The sequence below is a fragment of the Chrysemys picta genome, chromosome 1, assembly GCF_011386835.1.
Source record: "Chrysemys picta bellii isolate R12L10 chromosome 1, ASM1138683v2, whole genome shotgun sequence".
NCBI lineage: Eukaryota > Metazoa > Chordata > Testudines > Emydidae > Chrysemys > Chrysemys picta.
In genome coordinates this window covers 237,801,100-237,823,383 of record NC_088791.1, presented here as the reverse complement: position 1 = coordinate 237,823,383, position 22,284 = coordinate 237,801,100, and the positions used below count along the sequence as shown (strand labels likewise).

Sequence of the window (22,284 nt, the reverse complement as noted above, 5' to 3'; positions counted from 1 at the left end):
GTAAAATTGTGCAAATAGCTTAAAATACTGGTTCTTACTGTGGTCTGGAGACCACTACTTGATGATTTGTGGAGAGTTGGCAGGTCACACTGCCCTAAGAGCATCTTTTTAATAGATACATGTGCTTTTAAAAAAACAAAAAACAAAAAAACCCCAAAACCCTGCCTTTTGAAAGAGCCAGTGTTTCACAGGAAGAGGAAAGGAAACAAGCGCCATCTTGATCTTTCTTGAGTGGTAACAGCTAATTTAGACCCCATCATTTTATATGTATAGTTGGGATTATGCTTTCCAATGTGCATTACTTTGCATTTATCAACAGTAAATTTCATCTGCAATTTTGTTGCCCAGACACCCAGTTTTGAGAGATCCTTTCGTAGCTCTTTGCAGTCTGCCTGGGTCTTACAAATTTACTAAAGATAGTTCTCTACAAATGTTGCCACCTCACTGTTTACTCCTTTTCCCAGATCATTTATGAATGTTGATAGGGGTCCCGGAACAGACCCATGGGGGATACCACTATTTACCTCTCTCCACTCTGAAAACTGACTATTTATACCTACCCTTTGTTTCCTATCTTTTAACCAGTTACCAATCCATGAGAGCACCTGCCCTCTTATCCCGTGGCAGCTTACTTTGTGTAAGAGTCTTTGGTGAGGGACCTTGTCAAAGGCTTTCTGAAAATCTAAGTACACTGTATCCACTGGATCCCCTTGGTCTACATGTTTGTTGACCCCTCTCAAAGAATTCTAGTACTGTTGATGAGGCATGATTTCACTTTACTAAATCCATATTGACTCTTCCTCCACAAATTATGTTCATCTATATGTCTGACAATATTGTTCTTTATTATAGTTTCAACCGGTTTGACCGGTACTGAAGTCAGGCTTACAGGCCTGTAATTGCCAGGATCACCTCTGGAGCCCTTTTTAAAAACTGGTGTCACATTAGTTATCCTCCAGTCATCTGGTACAGAAGCTGATTTAAATGATAGGTTACAGACTACAGTTAGTAGTTCTGCAATTTCACATTTGAGTTCCTTCAGAACTCTTGGGTGAATACCATCTGGTCCTGGTGACTTATTGCTGTTTAATTTATCAATTTGGTCCAAAACCTCCTCTAATGATACCTCAATCTGGGACAGTTCCTCAGATCTGTCACCTAAAAAGAATGGTCCATCAATGGATGGGCAGGAATAGTGTCCCTAGCCTCTGTTGGCCAGAAACTGGGAATGAGTGACAGGGGATGGATCACTTGATGATTACCTGTTCTGTTCATTCACTCTGGGCATCTGGCACTGTCCACTGTCGGAAGACCGGATACTAGGCTAGATGGATCCCTGGTCTGATCCAGGAGGGTCATTCTTATGTTCTTATCTTCTGTGGCTGGAGCTGCCAGTAGTAGAGAAATGTCTAGGGGAGAAGGGAATCAATTGGTAGGGTATTATGTGGAGGTAGGAGAAAAGAATCTGGGGAATGGAGGACCAAGCAGTACAGTAGTAATATACACTGGAGAGAGAGGAGAATAGAGGGGAGGATGAGATAAAATGAAAAACAAAAGTAGAATGATTGTCTTCTTTAATAATAAAAAATAGACAAAATACTGCTTCTTGTATCCTTGTCACAGACTAGACATTTTTCCAGAACTGTGCACAAGTGATGGCTGTTTCCGTCACTGCAACAAGGTCCTCCTTTGTACAGGTCTCCCCAAGGAGTCTGCAAACAAGCAGGTGATCCCTGGTCTGCACTTCACAACACTCACATGTATTGGTGTTTAGAGTAGCCCCATTTGATCATGTTAGACTTTGATCTACCAGTTTGAGTACATAGGCGGTTCAGACATCACCACATTAAACAGACTTTATCAGCCCCTCCAGGAAGGTCCTCCCGGGGGTACCAATCTGTTTCAGTGCATCCGACTACATGCAATCTTTCATTCCTTAACTCAGTAGTGCCTTGCCAGCTGTGGTATCCAATGGCACAACACTGGTCATAAAACTCTTTTGTGATTTAAGGCATTTGTTTACTCCTGTGTGACCATATAACGGATGCCATCTGCTGTGATCTTTCACTTTGGCTTGCTACCTTCTTCTTGATATCAGGTGGTGCAACACCAACCAGTAAGTACAGGCTATCCTTTGGTCTTGGCTTTAGACATTCTGTTTTTACATGACAGCTCTCATTTAGGACAGGATCTAGTTTCTTATCATGGGTGGATCGTTCCCACACTGGACATGCATACTCTGCAACGGAGCAGCACACAGCAATAGCAGTAGTTTGCAAAGTAACTTGATAGCTCCCCACTTTGAGGTGACCAACTTTCAAAGAATGTTATTGCAGACACTAACTTTCCCTTCTACCTTCTCTACATGTGTTTTGAAGGAAAGCATTTGGTCCAAGGTCATCCCCAGGTAGACAGCGTTCAGGTGATTAGCCTGTGGGATTCCATTTCAGTTGGTGGTTATTTTCCACTTCGCTTCTCGATGGCATAAATGAAAAGCCATCACCTGTATCTTGGTTGGGTTGATGTGAAGCTGGTTCTTGATGTAGTAAGTTGAGATGTTGCTCATAGTCTGTTCTAGACAATGGCAAAGTCCTTCTCCTGTGACGTGATGCATAGATCATCAGCCTATGTGAAGCGCCTCATATTGCTCTATATGCGCTGGTCACTGTGTGTGTGTAATTATATATAAAGGGTTGGTGCTAGCACACTGTCCTGTGGGAGACAATTTTGTTGTCTCAAGTGGCTCCATTTCTTACACAGTGCTATGTAAAAATGTGTCTTCTCCAGAAGAGATCAGATGAGCTGCACTAGGTGGTGGTCATGCATCGTATCATAGACTTTGGCAAGGAGGTTTTGTTGGCTGACTGTATCGTATGCAACTGAAAGGCCTACGAACACACCGTCTGTTATCATCCCTCTCTTGAATCCCTCTTCTACATGCTGGGGGATGTTTAGTGTTTGGCCAGTGCAGGACTTTCCTAGTCTAAATTTGGCAGTATTAGATCCTGTTAGATATGACGTGAAAGGCAATTATAAAGGTGGCATAGGAGTGATACTGGCCTGAAGTTCTTTGGGTCAGAAGCATTCTTTCCTGGCTTCAATAGAGCTATTACACAGGCTTGTCACCATAATTTGGGTAATCTAAAGGTTGATGAACAGTTGTTAAAAAGGCATAATACCCATGAGGTGGTTGCAGGACCAAAGTGCTTAATTTGCTCCATCCATATGTCAAGTCCAGCTGCTTTGCCATTCTTCAGGTGACTTGTTTCTGTGTTCGGCTGCTAGTGTGGTAGTGCTCAGTTCTGCATCCTTGACTTATTGCATTGAAGACCATTACAGTTGCTGTAGTTGCTATAGAGGGCTCATGCAAATAGAACAGGCAGTCTTTGATTGCTAATGGTATGAAAAGTGTTTTGAGAGAGACTGTTACGATGTTTCACAGTGTGAAAGCTTGAGAATGAATGCTGGTAAATGCAATAAAAATTGGTAGTTCTTATTTTTTAGTCCCACTATTGATTTTGTACCCAGTGCATCAGACTTCAAAATGAAACACTTATCTGCCTGCGGTTGATGACTCATTATGCAGCATTTCTAGAAAATCCTTTCAGACTGGTGGTGAAAAGGTCCTTCATGTAAAATATACACTGGAACTCCTGCTTCACTCTGTCATAGTTGCATGGGAGAAACTTGTTTGTGGTCAGATCTGTGAGCCTTTGGCCATACACAGTTACACTTTCAACAAGATTAATTGCTAGAAATAACTTACTAATGTTTACATTATTGTCTTAAGAAAAGTTGACATGGCTGTAAATAAAACTAAGGGCTCCATGTCTTGCACTGTTAAATATGAAACCATGTTTTGACCCACAAAGAGAAGCTATGTAACTGTTGTTTGGTATGCAGACTCAGATAATCATTCCATCCAAACAGGCACATCATTTTATTTAGGCAAAAAGTATACATGCAAGGCATTCTCTGCAGAACATCTTCCACAGGGAAATTAAACAAAAATTGTGGGTATCCTGCATTTTTCTTTCTGCTCCACCTTTACACTCACTCTGCAGGACAATCTTGAATAGTCTCTCAGAACAAAATAATTGATTTCAATCTCTCTATTGGGTAGTATGTGTACTCTGCTCACTTTGTTGTAGCAACATAGTATAATTATTTTTTAAATGAAGTAGTGAAATGAGGACCAAAACTCAAAGGGAGTGGAGCTGGAGATGCAAAAATGAAATGTTTAGATGAGGTGCGGGGGGAGGGGGCGGGAAGAGGGATGGGACCAAGCACCATCTGGATTAGCAGGCAAAAGAAATGTAAATTAAACCTGTTGCACCACATACACCAACTGAAAGTATGCCAGTGAAGCTCCTACTGTACAAAAAAAGACGACTAAAGTAAAACAGCTCAGATACTTCATCACCAACAGAGAATCACTATCTTGAGTAAGATTGCTTCCCCCTCCACTGTGTCTTTGATCTAGGGAGGACACTTGTCTCTGGAAAACATGTTCCCTTTCTTCTCCAAAGTAGTGGACAAAGCATTAAGACAGGGGAGGTGACCATTTGTACTTCTTCCAGGTGATGCTGTTAGCGGCCAATATGGATTGGGCCAGAGAAGCTGTCTAAGTCTCCTTTCCCCTCTTAACTGTGGATAAGTGCCAGGCCAGTTCTTCCTGCTTTAAAGTCTCATCCTAAAACAAATATACAGCTCAACAATATAATCTATGCTAACCTAGAGGAGGGCAGAACAGACAGCTCGAATGGAGCAGGAGAAATAACAGACTTGATGTGGGGTAGTATCAGAAGTGGATTTTTATGTGTAGAAATACTTTGAGCTTTTATTGTGAAGTCTTGCTTTAATCCACTAATTCCATCATTAATAAACTACTTAGTCCACTTTTGGGACCTATTACCTACCAAAATAAATCTGGTGGTGTGTGTAGATGTTGGGACTTAAATAAGGTTACTATCCCTGTTAAAATAATCAGGATTGTAACTGATCTGTTCTAATTTGGAGGCAGTTGCCTCACTGCATGAGTGTAGCTGGATTACTTAATAGTTATCTTGGACTTGCCTAACTATTTTTAAAAATAGTGATGTATACCTAAACTGTTCTAAGAAAGGTCTTAGTTGCATGTATTCTACTAGTTGTTGAACTATAGAACCATAGGCTGGAACATAGGCACTGACTTCTACTGGCGCTGGTGAGTGCTCGATCCCCCTGTGCCCCCTTCCCCACAGTCTCCACCCCCTTTCTGCCCCTATTCCTACTCCTTCCCCAAATCCCCAGCCCTGCCTCTTCCCCGCTTCCTCCCCTGAGCGTGCCATGTTCCTGCTCCTCCCTCCCTCCCTCTCGGAGCTTGCTACAGCTGTTTGGTGGCGGCAAGAGCTGGGAGATAGCTGGATGAGTGGGGACGGGGCACGCTCAGGGGAGGAGGAGGTGGGGAGGTTGGCTGCTGGTGGGTGCAGAGCACCCACTAATTTTTCCCCATGGGTGCTCGGCGCCTATGGCCTGAAATGTTGAGTATCTTCAGTGAGATTCACAGCAGCAGATCTTAACTCCAGGGACTGAAGTGGCAAATAACCCTGTTGATGTTTGTCTGATTTGGGTTTCTCGGAATTCAAGCTGATTGAAGAGCCGTTGTTCAATTTAACTTTGCCTCATACTGATCTGCTACCTCATTCTGACTTGTTTCATTTGAAGCAGTAGTGAGACAGTAGCATTAACAAGAGTAGAGGAATGGAATGGCAGATATATGAGTAAAATGACCAGAAAACTGTCATGGCATAGACTACTACAAGTTACCAAGCACATGTGATCTGGGATATCCGCTTTTCCATTAGCTCCACTATTACGTGTCACAGGCAGAGAATGTGAGGGACCAAGGTGGAACAATGCCCAAGGCCCCTGCCATTGCACCCACAGAAATCCCTCCTCCTCTTACCCAGAGACTGAGATGAAAGTGCTCTGTTGATAACTAGATTTAGGAATAATACAGTATTTCTGTACGTCTTCTAGAGCTTTGGAAGTGTCCTCTGAACACAGGAAATGCTTTTTCTGTAACAAAGAAAAATATATTTTGAAGCTGGGCTACTGTATGTTTTTAAGGAACTGTGCAATTACTGGATGAAGTAGGTGGCAGTTACTCACCAAGGAAGTTGACTGAGTAAGGGTGTGCAATTCAAAGGTACAAAACCCAGTTGTGTCCATAGATTGCATCCGACTTCCATGCATAGAATAAAAAGGAATTAAATATGGCATATAAGCTTTTTTGTATGTGGCTACATTCAAAAATTACTGGCAATATAATCCAGCAGTTAAATGTTTTGCCTGTCTTTCAGGTTTTGTATGTGTGTAGCCTTCTTAAATTTATATATGATGGCTAACAAGCTAGAAGTGTTTGAGTTGCATGTATGTATCTGGAATATGCTCTATTTTGGAGATTATATGCAGTTAACATATTGTCTTGTTTCATTCCTGTGGGGGCTGAGAAGGAATGTACTGTATGTTCCACACCACACTGCTGACTTTAAGTTTAGTTTGGAGCTAATGGAATCTGGGCTGTGATCAATTCTAGGGGGAGAGCAGACTGGTCACTGGCTGGGGAGAGGGCAGGGGAGGGAAACAGTAAAGGGAATTGGTGCCTTCAGTTGCCCGAAGTTCCTCTGAACCTCTTTGGATAGCAAACATTGAGCTATCAAGCCAAAAGAACAAATTTTCACGCCTCTGAGCACCTCATAAATAAGGCTAATAGACCCTTCTCAAAGGTAACAAGACAGCAGTAGTTTTGTGGCAGTAGCCACATGATCTCCTCTCCATGCTCAACTGGACAACTGCAGTTTTTTAATGGTCTCCTAGGATGTCGGCATATTCATCCTGTTGCACATACAACTCCTGAACAGATTGCACATCTTGTAAAATAACTATGTAAAATTCTGCTCACGGGTAAGTGTGGCAAAGCTCTAGTTGAAGTTAATGAGACCTTTTTGTTTACCTGGCGACAGCATATGGCCCTTAGACTTTGTACAATAACTGACATTCTGGAACCCAGACTGTACATTTGCTCAATATCTGAATGTGAGCACGAACCTTACCTAACATGAGGCCAGCAGAGCTAGATGCTATCTTTGTGTAAAGTGCACTGACTTGAAGATGTAATAGCAACTATTTCTAGTAAGGGCTTTAACAATAAATGACGCTTAAACTTAATTAAGCAGCATTTTTCTCCCAAAAGTAAAACAAATTTTAAAATCCTGTTTGTGGGCCCTCTTGAACATTTGTGTCAGGGTAGTGCACGTAACACTTCTCTCATTTCCACAGTTGCAGGTGACAAAGCTGGCCAAAAGTGACTCTGTAGATTGTCTGGTGCTTTCCTACTTGTTAGCCCTTAATGCCACAAATTGTGTGTAATAGATATTGTAGCTTGTGAATTGTCATGTTATCTCACATGTAGATGCATACTGCTAATATGTTTGCATTGAATGGTCTCTAATTTTAAAAGGAGACTTGCCAAAGAAAAAAGAAATGTACCAGGGTGGATAAAAATCAATGATTTTTAAAATAAAAAAATCTTATTTTTTTTATTTAAATCAGATTTTTTTGATAAGATTTTTTTCCTCAAAAAGCATTTTATCTAAAGATAGTTTTTAATTAAGATATATTCGCTCAAAGATATCTCATCGTGGAATAGGAATAGAATTAGAATTACATTCTAAATGTAATATATGAGGCAATATATTCATGTCAGGGGGAGGGATAGCTCAGTGGTTTGAGCACTGGCCTGGTAAACCCAGGGTTGTGAGCTCAATCCCTGAGGGGGGGCCATTTAGGTATCTGGGGCAAAAATCTGTGTGGGGATTGGTCCTGCTTTCAGCAGGGGGTTGGATTAGATGACCTCCTGAGGTCCTTCCAACCCTGATATTTTATGATATTCTAAGTTTAAGAAAAGTTTTGTAAATGAGTTCCAATCGTTCATGGATTAGGGACCCAATCTTATGGGGTTCCAGGGGCTTCAGTATAGATTATTTAGGGTAATCTTTCTATCTACCCAATGGGACTCAGTGCTCAGTCTAGAACAGGGGTCGGCAACCTCTGGCACACGGCTCGCCGGGGTAAGCACCCTGGCGGGCCGGGCCAGTTTACCTGCTGCATCGGTTCCCACTGGCCGTGGTTCGCCGTCCCAGGCCAATGGGGGCTGTGGGAAGTGGCCCGGGCTGAGGGATGTGCTGGCCACAGCTTCCCGCAGCCCCCATTGGCCTGGAGCGGCAAACTGCAGCCAGTGGGAGCCGCGATCGGCCGAACCTACTGACGCGACAGGTAAACAAACTGGCCCGGCCCAACCGGGTGCTTACCCTGGCGAGCCTCATGCCAGAGGTTGCCGACCCCTGGTCTAGAAGATACCATCAGAGATGCTTAGTTTTGCAGTTATCAAACTGTGGATTTGTGTCTCCAGAGATAACATGCTTGTTAACAGCAAAAATGTTTTTAAATAAATTAATATATAGAAGTGAGAAATAAGACCTCAACTCTATTGTCCCTCTGTGAATTTGTGTACACAGAGTCAATCCCTTACCTCTCTCTAAAGATTGTTGGGGGTGGAATAGATCTGGACAAGGAGAAGTCTGGAGATAAATGTGAGAAGCAAGGGACATGTGCTTGTTTTGTTAAAATATTTTGTTTGCTGTTGGGGGGGGCGGAAATCCAGAATATATAATGTTGTTGTTTAAATTGTTTTATTTATCTGACTGGTGATGTTTTCCTCCTAATACAGCATGGCAAGAAAATCCTCCAAATATTAATGATTAATTTGTTGAATTGGAGATATTTCACCTCCCAATGACTTCATAAATATCTGCTTCAGTTACCTTTGATAAATGAAATAACCAGTCATTCATTTTCTGATATAGCTGTAAAACTAATCTGAAAAGTTTTCAAAATAAATCACTTTAGAAATGTATAGTGTGTGCGCCTTCTAAAAATGAAACCTACATCTATGTCTGAGTTGTGAAGAATATGTATTAAGGTTATAACAACTAACAAGAAGGCATTTTTATATAGAAATCCATGATTAAATTGAGTCTTCCTAACTAGTGATTTAAATCATGATTTAAATCTATTTGATTTTAATCAAAATCCACTCTGTTCAATACACTTGACCAGCTGACCTTTTAAATAAAGGGTATGTTTGTAAAAGATGCAGTGTACCTGCCCTTTCAGTGCGGTGAGCATTTGCAGGAACCATTCCTGCTATCCCAAATTGGAGCTCCAAGGGAAAGCTGGGCTTCACATTGCTGATATTTCTAGTAGGGGGTTGCACACGCTGTAGCTTGTGTAGACTGAGCTCACTGCACACACCAAGAGCTCCTTGCATCCCTCCATTACCCCCACAAGTTCCCCGTATGCCACCTTCCCATCCCTCTCTATTGCAGACACTCCCTACAAACCCCCTGCCTCTCCCTCAAGTCAGGTTCTCTGTTCCTCTCCTTTATACCCTTTGTCTCCTATGCCAGGGTCTTTGCCCTCATTTTCCCTCCTTCCCTCACAGCAGGGCCTTTGCTTTCTCCTCTCCCCACCCAGGTCCTTGTTTTCTCCCTCCCCTCCCCATCTCTTCTCCCACCCCTAGCCATTGTTTTCCTCATCTCCACAATGTCTTCCCCTCATTCCCTTGTCGGTTCCTGCTCCACCCTTCCACTGCCCTCTGGGTCCCTGCTTCTCCCTCCCTCCCCACTTCCCCAAAAACCATCCTGGAAGGCTCCCATTTCTGTAGGAGTCCAGGCTACAGACAGTCACCCCATGCAGCAAATTAAGCTGCTGCTTCTGATATGAGTAGGTAGCAGCAGTGGGCCCCCAGAGAGATTACTGTGCATCCAGCACTAGGCAGTCTAGACCCCTCTGCCCACAATTTTTCCACTGACTCAAGCTTTTCTAGTATTCCAATCTGCACCAAAATCACTAGGCTTGTGCCTGTTGATGCTGGCAACATTCTCATCAATTCAAAAATTGTAGAGAGTATTTACAGAGGTTGGAGGCAGGAGGCGTTTGGGGAAAGACCTCTCAGAACACTCCAAGGATGGTGGCAATGATGCTCTGCTCTGACGCCATGAATGAAATTTGCAGCAAGGTGATGCAGTGCCCCAGTTGTCTGTGGGAGTAGCAGGAACAGTGGTCACTCTCAAGAGCCATCTGTTTGGTGGAATGGTATTGGTGGGAGCCCTGCATAAGAATTCTCTCAACTAAAGTGTGAAGCAGGGGACCTGCCACTTACAATCTACTTAAGTTCTTCAGGGTGGGCAGACTCAGACAGTTTCTTTATTCTGTGTTTGTACAATGCCTACCACAGTGGGGTCCTGGCCTGTGATGAGGGCTCATATGTGCTATAGCAGTGGTTCTCAACCTGTGGCCCAAAATAATAAATAGGTTAAGAACCACAGCGCCCCCTGCCCAGAGAACCCTCCACAGAGCAGAGCCAGAAGAGGAGCACTTGAGAGTTCCCATTAACTTCAAAGTAAACTTTTACAGTGGAGTTCAGTTATTGGAGCTGCTCTGGACTCAACGAGATTTTATAGCCCACCGTAAAAACCTGACCTAGAACAGAAGCAGCAAGTTTCATATCAGAAACAATTAACTTGAAAGGCTGAAACTTGAAGTCATAAAAGTTGCAGTTTTTTTTTTTACAAAGGAGAAATTATGGTTCTATGTGTGAAATATTTAGGTGCTTTTTCTTTGAGTCCCCATATTTTTCTCCTCAAATGTGAAGCAACTCTCCTTATAGAGATGGAATATGAACAGGGGAACACATTCACAGCCACTGCAGTCCTGGATTTTAACATAGGAGTCCCAGCTTGGGAAACTGACTCTAGATGAGTATGATAGAAGCAAATTGTTCAGCAGAGCAGTCCTAGAATTGGGCAATCATACTTCCACTGACAGTTAGGTTAGCTGTGTTATATGCTACGTTCCAAGTTTCACATCATAATTGCGCTCTCATCTTTCTTCCTCTGAGTCTGCTCCCCTCCTTGCTTCAGAAAAACAGTGTACGTAAACTCTGAGTATGAGGCACTACAATGATCTGTTTTGAAGCAGTCCGCATCCCACCCTGTAGTTGGAGGGCTGCAGGGGGTTAGAGAGAGGATCCATGTTAGCTAAAGCCAGAAAGTGAAGAAACAACGGAATTCCTGTTCAAAAGTGGGGGCTTTTACGTAATTTACCAGAATTCATTACTAGTTAAGGGAAGACTATGACATAAGTTTTTTTTTTGTTTGTTTGTTTGTTTTTTATAGCATCCCACACAGATCAGGACCCCCTTGGGTTAGGGGCTGTACAAAGGCAGAAAATATGATTTCCTGCCATGAAGAGTTTACAGTCTAAGTATTGGATTACATAATAGCAAATAATAATGGCTCTCCCTTCTGCCCGCCTTTCTGAAAGGCCATGCATTTCAACAACCTTCTCTAGCCCAGACGAGCAAGGAGGGACTCTGATAAGTTGGACTTCCTGAGCTGTTCACAAAGATTATGGTTGTCTTCTCTCTTTTGGAGGTAATAGGGGAAGGAGGGTCAGGTTGACCTAGTTTCCCTATGTGATAAAGAGAACTTGCCTATTACTTATTTGAATAGCTCTGAAGCACTTCCTGGTTTCTGTGCAGAAAGTGTCTGATTTGGCTTTGCTTAAGTTGGAAAATATTTCTGAAAATGGAATGGTCTTTAGCAAAAAACAAAACTAATTTGATTGTTGGGTTGGAAGATCTTTTACAGCTGTTTAAAGAATTAATCAAGGTAATGTTTAATTTGCAGTACAAAGTACAGAACACCGTATAACCGTTGTCAGATTACACGTTTTTAGTCCTTCTGTGAGAAAGCTCAGAACAAAACACCCTTATGACTGTAAATGATGTGGGATTTTTTTTATTTATTGTTTTTAAAACCAAATGAAGTGTGTCTCTCTAGCACATGTTTCAAATGAATGATACCCTTTCTGGAAAGGGTTTGAGCTAAAAAGGAAATTCATGCCCCTTCTTACGTGCCCTATATATCAAATTTGCTTAAAACGTGACTCAGAAACCTTTTTCTTTTAGCTGGTGCACGTGCACAGAAAAAGAAATTAAAGTGGGCGGTACGGTTACCTAGAGACTATCTCATCCACTCATTCTTATGAGGCAGGGATTCTTTACATATGGATTTTTTTTTTATCTTGCAGATTTCTGTTCCTATTTTAACAATTGAATCTGCTTGATTGCAGAAGAGCATTAATACTAGTTCAGGTGTTATTGGTCTAAAATGCACTGAGTACTTTACTGAAAATATCAGATGAGAATTTGCTCTAAAGAGTTTACAGTTTAAGGACCTGATCCTGTGGATGGGCATGCACAAGCAGATCTGCCTGATTGCAGAGTCCCTCTGAAGCCAATAGGGTTACACCTGGGTGCAGAAGTCTCTAGATTAGATTGCAGGTTCAGGACTTAAATGAAAAATGGTCAGATACAGGAGTGGGTGGAAAAGCAGATAACGTCCAAGGGAGATGAAGGATGAGGAGGAATACAGAATAGGTTATGGGATTGGTTGTGCAGTACACTAAAGGTTAGTGGTTTGTGTTTTTTTTTTTTTTTTTTTTTTTTTTTTAAATTAGGCAGAGAGTAGTATGTACCATTAAATGATGCATGATTTACTAATACAAGAACGTCATTGGCTAAGACCTTTTTATTTTTAGTATGTTAACTGCAATCTCTCTTGTTATAATGGGGAAAGGGACGAAGTAGAGTGGGAGTGCAAAGTTTTGAACTAATCCTAACTTTGTAATCATCTTATTTTTTTGTTTAGTTTTGCTATAAAATTCATTTCAGGACACTTATTTTTTCAGTTCCCTGCTCAAATGTTGTTTTATGATTTTTTTCACAGAAAACAAGACTATAAAATTTTATAAAAATACAGATGGATTCTAATTATAAAAATGAAAATTAATAGCCTATTTCACCCTAATCTGTGTGCATTACTTAATATTTTATTGGTATAGCTTTTTACAGATGCATAAAGCACCCTTAATACAAAAGAGAATAAAGCAATAGGTAACATTTTTATTTTTAAAGATTTGTATTAGACTAATCAGGTTTACTGCTAGCTAGCTAATAGAATTTTGACTTTACTGCTGTTACTTTTGTGGGGTGCCACCCCCTCCCTGCCCCTTTTAATTGTTTTTTTTTTTTTTTTTAAGCCACTTATGTCTGGTCTTACAACTAGACTGAAAGCTCTTTTGGGGCAGGGATAGCTGCTATTTCTTTATAGTGCTCAGCATGATGAAGCCCTCAGTCCTGATTAAGGCCTTGGGGTGTTACAAATAAGGGATTCATTAAGTAAACTTCAAATGGGGGAAGAGGTGGACAGAAATGGTATTAAAACATCCACTTCCTTCTGAGACATCACTGTTATGTTTCTCTGAGGAATGCAGCTCTACCACTGAAATTGCCTGGTCAACAACCACCTTCCTTAGGCAAGAGATGCCAGGTGTTCTGCTTGTGGAAGTCAGTGAATCAGTAGCTTCCCTCGAAAGATACTGCCAAGCCTGTGTGTTGTACTTTTTTGAGATAAAGTATGGTCATGGAAACTTCTCTACTCTTCAGTCATGACATGCTTTGTCCTTTTTTTGTTTAGCAACATTAAAATTCCCTTGCCCTGTTTCATGAGAGCAGGAAAACCTGGTGGTTCTTGTTTGCCTCGTTTGCTTTCGTAAGCATCAGTGAGATCAACGTTTACGAAACAGGATTTGCTAACTTGCTCCCTCTATTGGCTACATAGCCAAAATAGTGCGTGGTCACGTTTGAGTAGTAAAAGATGTTCTTTAGTAGCTTGTTCTTTTTAATTCTTCACTGAATTATAACAGCCTTGGCCCAAGGCTATCTGATTCCCCAGTCCGTGTTGGTATCCATTGATACAAATGGAGGTATACTGCTGAAGCTTCCATAAATCAAAATGTAACCCTGACAGATCCACTGAACTCTGAAAATTATGCTTAGCACTCAAGTATACAAAGCTCTGTACAAACAGTTTCCCCACAGAGAGGTATTTAATATTCTAATAGTACTGGAGGCCACAATGGGAATCAGGGTCCCATCATGCTAGGCACTGTACAAAGAAACCACCCTCCCTGCCTAGAAGTGTAAGTTTTCAGTTCCCATAGGGGGGGAAACTGGGTTTCCACATACACAATTCCTAGAGTGAGCAATATACTTCCAACAAAAGTGCTGGGTGATTTGGATCTTGATGGGGGAGTGGAGGGAGACTGTTCGGTATAAGCAAAGCTAAGTCTGCACCAGAATGCTCTTGAATCTCTCTGATGCTGGCTTCCTTTGTATTTAAGGGGTGGGGTGGGGAGAATCACTGTTCAAAGTTCATTCTAGCATATTTGAGGGTAAGACTGCAGACATTATATAAAAATTATGTAGCTGATCTGATGTAGGACTACTTCCTTCCTCATTAGATTTAGAGGTGTAATCTCAAGGTAAGGGGAGGAAACTAGTCGTTCCCTCTTGATATGTCCGATTTTCTTCTGGGCAGAATTTTAGAATCTCTTATACTGTTTCTTGGCTAATTATCTCAGTGATTAGCAAGATTTAGTAGTGATGGCAGTGCAGTTTTAAATATACATAGTCTGCTACCTGGAGGACCTATTACGTGACATAGAAAAACCATTCTGAGTGTCCAAATTTTATATTGATTAGGAGGTATTTTTAACATAGGTTGTAAGTCTGAGTTGTGTTGTATTTTACTTTCTGTGGAGTGCCATAAATACCTATGTATTATTATTAAAATAGCTCCTGGACTGTGGAAAGCTAAAATTTCTAAAATTGGGTGTAGGAGAGGGATATGAAAACTAGAAGCCAGTGAGTCTTTGTTCCGTACTAGGTGAAATAGCATCTGGGGGTTCTTTGGGGGTGTTTTTAGAGGAGGAGAATGGAGGTATAAAGCACCTAGATACACCTGATATAGTAGAAATAAACCACTTTTTTTTTAAGTAAATAATTTTCTTCAGTCTAACGTTCTGACACTTTTCACTTTGTCAGTAAAATAGCGAACAAAGGAAAACTGGTAGATTCAACTTATTTGGATTTTCAAAAAGATTTTAATAAAATCCCTTGCAAACTGTTAAGGGAAGTAATCATAGGGTGAAAAGAACAAAGTTCTGGTCTGTTTTAAAAAAAAATGTATAAGCTAGAAAATGAAGTGACGAGAAATGGTTAGTCTTCAGTGTGGAATGACATTAATAACAGGGTGCTCTAAAAGTGTGGTCTAAATCTGGTGTACAAATATATTAATGACTTGGATAAGTGGGTGCATGATAAGTCTTAAACTGAGGATTTGTCTGCACTTAAATGCCACAGTGGCACAGCTATGCTGCTGAAACACTTCAGTGTAGACACTACCTATGCCGACAGAAGGAGTTGTTCCGTCGATGTAGGTAATTCATCTCTCCGAGAGGTGCTAGCTAGGTCAACAGAAGAATTTTTCTGTCAATCTAGCACTATCTACATGGAGACTTAGGTCAGCTTAACACCACCACTCCAGGGTATGCATTTTAAACAGACCTAATTTTCTAGTATAGATCAGGCCTAAGAAAATTCAGAAGCACCTAAGGAACCTACATAGTAAATATTAAGTGTTCAGAGAAATGCACATTGAAACGAGTGATCTAAAGTATTTCTGTACACTGGGTTCCAAATTAATCTCCTAAGCATCACTTGGTTAGTTTGTGAACACTTGCATGTATGTCAGGAAAGATGCGGTCTTTTGCAACTGAACTTCCCAAGTTAGAATCAGCGTTTTTCTTGGGAACTGGCCTGAAATGCTCTCCACTACTTGTGTAATAATTAACATCTGCCTCCTATCTAGTCCCTTGTGAATCAGCTCAAGGGATGTAGAAGCTTTCAAATCACACTAGCTGGAATTCTAAACTGTGACGAGAATGGTGATGCAACATGCATTTATCTTTAGGGGAGAGATTTTTAAAATAAAAACCACTCCACTGGCTCATGGGTAAAATGTTTTGTATATTGTTGCCTTTTGCCAACCAACTGCTAAGTGTGCTGAACCAGGTATGTGTAATGTATCAGTTCTTCAAGTGTGTGTTTGTGTTCCACTTCTAGTGTGTGTCCCCCATGCACTAGAGATCACAATCTTTTGATCAGTCGTGTCCTTTGGGCCATATCTGTTCATTTGTGCCCTCAAGCCTGCATGAAGCATCAAGCCGATCTGAAATAAAAAGGATCAGGACCCCAGACATACTTATACAGTTCCAGGTCATCTTTGACAGCTCGGAGTCCTCAGGCGAACAATAGACGATTATGGAGACTTTGAAATAGACCATTTCCTAAGCTGAAATTTTGAACATGTGGGTTAATGATATTGTTTTGATTGGATGTGTAACTCATTTAGCATTGGGAAAAGGACTTGAAGAAACTGCTTCTAATATTTCAGGGAGAAATGGTAGCTGAGCAGGATTAAGAGAATTTTAGAAACTTTAAATATTTTTCCTTTCCAAGCAACATGTGGCTTGGCTGACACCTAATACCTGGAAAAACTATTTACTACAAGAATTATTGTCAGAATGACTTTAATCATCCTGAATGTACCCAATGTGTGTACAGGATCCTATCTTTAGTATTTGCAGTCAGTTGTCTGGCTTCTTTAATTGTCTGTATGCCAGGGCACTCTGAGGAATTCTGCAGGCTGTGTCAGTGTTCTAACCCATGTACAGTGTAACGGTTTTTGGTGTGAATGCTGGCACATGTGTACTCAAAACTTGCTTTTTACTCACATTTTATGTGAATAAAACTCATTCTGATGAATGCCTTCAAATTGAACTCAAAGGGGATGTGAGCAGAGCTGAAGCTAATTCATTAATAAGTTCAGGTGGGCGCTCATAAAATACTTCAACCTGAACAACTTGATACTATTGTTCAAGCGTGAACAGGACGTCATCAGACCCCTGGGGCAGCAATTTTAGTGATCTCATAAAGGGTGTAGAAGTCAGGTTAAAAAAAAACCCAGAGAAATCTCAAATGTTTAAGTTTAAATATGGCCAATTGGCCAACTGTCGGAAGAGGGGCTGGATAGATGGGAGCTTTGAAAGAAAGACCCTTGTGTTTGCCTGTGTTAAATTGTGGATGTGTAGGTGGTTTGTTTGGTTTTTTTTTTAACTTAGATTTAATCGTTTATTGTTCAGCATCTTGGAACCCATCAATTCCACATTTGTTGAGCCGAAAGTGTAACTTGGTCTCTAATTTTCCCTTATAAATGAGTGTACCAGGAGGTTGCAATCACTTGGAGTTAAGGTACTTTATAGATATGTAATAATCCACCTGGATTCTCTAAATTTGAGTTTAACACTGGGGAGTGACTCCCTTTTTCTCCCCCCTCCCCAACCCAAAACTGTTACTTTATGAGCTTTAATTTAGTGTTGTAGAATGAGTTCAGTAGCAGCTTATACCATAATATATTTTCCTGGTGACAGTTAGTTCTGGATATGATCCAGTATGAAGTACTTTAATCTGTCTATTATTCTTGAATTGTATAGTTAGTAAATTTAAACTCTCAATGCGGTATGCTGTGCGTGAATGATAAGATTACAAATGTAAGTAATTCAGTCTAAGCTTTGTGCACAGGTGAACTCATTTGGAGTTGTGCACACACAACTCCAATTGCTTAGTTTTGGGTCTTGTCATGACTAATCTTTCTGGAGAAAATTGTTTTTCTTCAATCTATATTCTTGGTTAACTTTGCTTTAGCAATTCTGGAAAGTCTTATTTCTGGCCGACCTAACACTTATAGACCATTATTCATAAGATTGGCCATGCCTTACATTTCAGAGTAAATCGAGGTAGTAATCCTGAAGTAGCTTGTCATACTTGTCATTGTCTTCCTTGATCTAACTCTTGACTTTTGTACTACTTCTGGAGGAAAAAGAGCAGCGCTCTCCCCTTTCATATATTTTCATGTCCTTGTGTACTTGGCTATTTGGGAATTGGCTGCTGAATTCAACCTTCCCTGCACTGCTGTGTTCCAGAATTGCTGCTTTCCTTTCATTAAAAGAGAAAAACACTCTTGTGATTCTGAAGACAAGCTTATAACTGAACTGTGATGGCTATGGAACTTTAAATGGGGAGCCAGGAAACATGCATAAAATAAAGATAAGATACAAAAAGGGTAAGGAAGTGGGATAAGGGCTAAAACAAATACAAGTTATATTGTGAATGGATATGAAATGGAGTGTTTTTAAAATTTGAGGTTGAGTAACTGGGGAGGAAAATAAGGGAACTCTGCAGTGAAAATCCAAGGAGAGGAAAAAGTCCATATTGAGGAGACAATGGAGATTATTCTAGGTATAAAGGGAAAGTAACAGGGAGAAAGACAGAGCCCATGGCACACAATGGAGTAAGGAAAGTGCTGTGCAGAGCTTTACTGTGAGGGTGAAGAGTTCAAACCTGTATCTTCCCACATACATTTATGTGCTAGCTCAGGCCTGGTCTACACCGGGGGGGGGCGGAAATCAATCGAAGTTACGCAGCTTCTCGGCCTTTTGGCTAAGATCAAGTGTACAATGCCACTCGCCGACTGGGTAAACGCCTGGGCTGTCGTTGGGTGTGGAATGAGGAACGCCGGGAACTGGGAATACTGATACCGCGGACCGAGTCGGAGGACAACACTGTCATCACCCCCGGAGCCAGAGGCATGCTCGAGAGATCCCTGAAGGCCGCCGTCCACGCGCTCTACATAGACACCCTGAAGAAAAAACCTGACCAGGGTAAGGCCTTCGAGGTGACCAGCAAGTGGGACTCTAGCAACCACTTCCTCCCCACGGGCAGCTTCACCCGGTTCGCCGACTGGAGATTCATACACCGAGCCCGGCTGAATTGCGTCCCCCTCAACGGAGCCGTCCGCCACGGGACCCGGGACAAGCGCTGCAGGAAGTGCGGGTACGTTGCCGAAACCCTACCCCACGTCCTATGCAGCTGCAAGCCCCATGCCAGAGCCTGGCAGCTGCGCCACAACGCCGTCCAGGATCGCCTGGTGAAGGCCATTGACCCACGCCTGGGGGAAGTCGCCGTCAATCGCACCGTCCCTGGTACCGACAGCCTGCTGCGCCCAGACATCGTCATCACGGACGAGGTCGGGAAAAAGGTCATCATGGTCGACATTACGATCCCATTCGAGAACAGGACCCCAGCCTTCCGTGAGGCCCGAGCCCGCAAGCTTGAAAAATATGCCCCCCTGGCTGACACCCTGCGGTCGAAGGGCTATGAAGTACACACCGACGCCCTGCTGGTCGGGGCCCTGGGCGCCTGGGACCCGTGCAACGAGAGAGTGCTGAGGACCTGTGGAGTGGGCCGTCACTATGCACGGCTCATGAGACGCCTGATGGTCTCAGACACTATCCGTTGGTCCCGGGACATTTACACGGAACACATCACCGGCCACCGCCAATATCAAGAGCGGGCCGATTAGACCTCGCCCACCTGCAAGGGAGGAGGGACTCGCTAACTCCCCCCTCCTCCCCCCACTGGACCTTACCCCCTGAGCCCCTAACCCACCCAACCTCACCGGCCACCGCCAACTCCGGGAGCGAGCCAGGAAAACCTCGCCCACCCACAAGGGACCTACCACCCTTCCCCCCCCGCTAGGCCTGAGCCCCAAATCCGCCCACCCAACCTCACTGGCCGCCGCCAATGCCAAGAGCGAGCCGGGGAGCCCTCACCCACCGACAAGGGGGCAGAGATCCTACCCCCCTGAGCCCCTTCCCACCCAACCCCACCAGCCGCTTCCAGTGCTGAGGGCGAACCAGAAAGACCTTGCCCACTTGGAAGGGGGAGGGGTCCCATCCTTCCCCCCCCGCCCCAGCCCTGAACCCGGCCACCGCCGATAACAAGAGTGTGCCAAGGGGACCCTGCCCACCGCCAAAGGAGAAGTGGCCTATATTCCCCCCCCCCCGATGGGCCTTGTCTCTCGAGCCCTGAACCCACCCAACCTCACCGGCCACCGTCAATACTCAGGAGTGAGCCGGGGAGACCTCACCCGCCCGCAAGGGGGATGGGAACCTATCAAACCCCCCCCACCCTGCAGGGCTTCTTTCCCCTGGATCCCCTGGATCCCACCCCGCGAGGGTCGCCCCATCACCATCACCCAACCCACCTACTTGTGCCCATGGCTACTGGTACCCCATGTATGGATGATTGACCCTCACCGATTATCAACTAGGTCTTGATCTCGCCCGCCACCCACCCCCCCATTGGGGACACTACAGTCCGTATAGATTATGTGAGCTGCCAACCCCAACACAACAACATCCCCATATACTCTGTATGTTCCCCCCAATGACTGACACCTGACTCCTTGAATCGTTTGTACCGTCTTTATTTTTAAATATTCTCTAATAAAATTTAAATACAGTCCGTATATATTATGTGAGCTGCCAACCCCAACACAACAACATCCCCCCCATACTCTGTATGTTCCCCCAATGACTGACACCTGACTCCTTGAATCGTTTGTACCGTCTTTATTTTTAAATATTCTCTAATAAAATTTAAATCTGTTCTTATCAGTTTAACTTCAGCTATGTTATCGACGTATTTAGACCTACTCACCGCGGTGTCTTCACTGCGGTGAGTTGACTGCTGCTGCTCCCCTGTCGACTCTGCCTGCACTTTTCACGGCAGTGGAGTACAGGAGTCAGTGGGAGAGAGCTCAGGGGTCGATTTATCGTGTCTAGTCTAGACGCGATAAATCAACCCCCACTGGATCGATCGCTGCCCCCCGCTCCCGCCCCCCCCCCCCCCGATCCAGCGGGTAGTGTAGACATACCCTCAGAGCTGTAGGACTAAGCATCTTAAACTCCATATACCCAAGTCTTTAGGGAACTGGGGGAGGGGAAGCCATGATGTTTAAGTGGCTTACAATCTATAGTTCATCGGATTCGTGAATGAATTGCCACCAAAGTATACAAGGCTTAAGATGTCAGCTAGCTAAAAGACTTTTATCATAGACCTATATCTACTTTACGGGAGGTTAGAAGATGGCAGGGACATAGCATAGTGGTAAACAGGATCATAAGGTTTGGGGTGCCTTTACTCTGTGCATTTTATACTTTTCAGTGAATGTGTGCAGTGTTTATTTAGATTTGTTTTTCCACATACAGACCCTCCCCAGGTTACGTAAACCCGAACTTACAGAAAAAGTTCCGTAAGTGGGTTTTTTCCCGTAATTATCAGGTATACATCCCCGACTTACGCAAAATTCGACTTATGCAAGGCATTTCGGAATGCTTGCGTAAGTCGGGGAGTGTCTGTATTGCCCCAGAATTGTGCTTGGCACTACTGATGTTAGGTCTCTTTCCCAAAGGAACGCGGAAAAGCATACAACAGAATTGTGAAGAGTCAGAGGACGTTATTTGCTACGTATTCATAATTAGGCTTCTCAGGATTCAGTTTGTCAATAAATGTTGGTAAACATGGATTTCAGCTGAGATGCTGAAATTGATTCGGGGGGGGAGATCAATGGGCAACAGTCAGCAGGCCTGTGGGGTTCAGGTGGCACCAGCCCTGGGGCAGCGCAGGAAGCCCTCTCCAGCTCTGCTGTCACAGGAACAAGTGGGTTTATGACAGCAGTGGGGTTGCAGAGGGCTCCCTGTGCTGCCACAGGGTTGGTGACACCGGATCCCAGTAGGCACAAGATGCAGGGAAGACTTGCAGTCCTGGGTGGCGGGATGGGGGGGGGAGGTTGTGATGCCAGGCCAGGACTGCAAGGAGGAGGATGAGTCCCTGGCCCTGGAGGCGGCCAGCCCACTGCAGAATGGCTGTTGGCCAGGAACAGCCATTTGGCAGCAGGTTGGCCTCCTCCAGGGCCAGGACTCATCCTGAGGGGAGGGAGGAAGAGAAGGTATCTGCTCCTCTGGGCCAGGACCTCAGCCTCCTGATGTCATGGGCCCCACTGTTGGTGCTGGGAACTCCCCACAGCCCCAACCTGACCTCCCCCCAGCTAGGAGAAAAAAACCTTAAATAAGAATCAGTATTGATTGTCATAATTAGAAAAAAAAAAATCTAATTCTGCCAGCCCTATCCATAAACTCTTAAGAGTCTGGCCCTGAACTTTATATATGTGAGAATAATTGAGTAGTGCCATGCTGAGAAAGGAATATACATAGCTTACAGGAAGAAGAGAAGAATTTTTTTTGTTTCTAGTAGGTAAGCATACAAATAAAATACTTCATTGCAATAGCATTTGGGGGGGGAATAACTCA

General features: G+C 43.3%; 1 protein-coding gene across 4 annotated transcripts in view; it reads left to right on the top strand.

Annotated features, from left to right (window-relative positions):
- Positions 1-22,284, top strand: part of LONRF2 (LON peptidase N-terminal domain and ring finger 2) — a 68,625-nt gene that overhangs the window by 2,393 nt on the left and 43,948 nt on the right. The gene's annotated exons all lie outside the window — the stretch shown is intronic.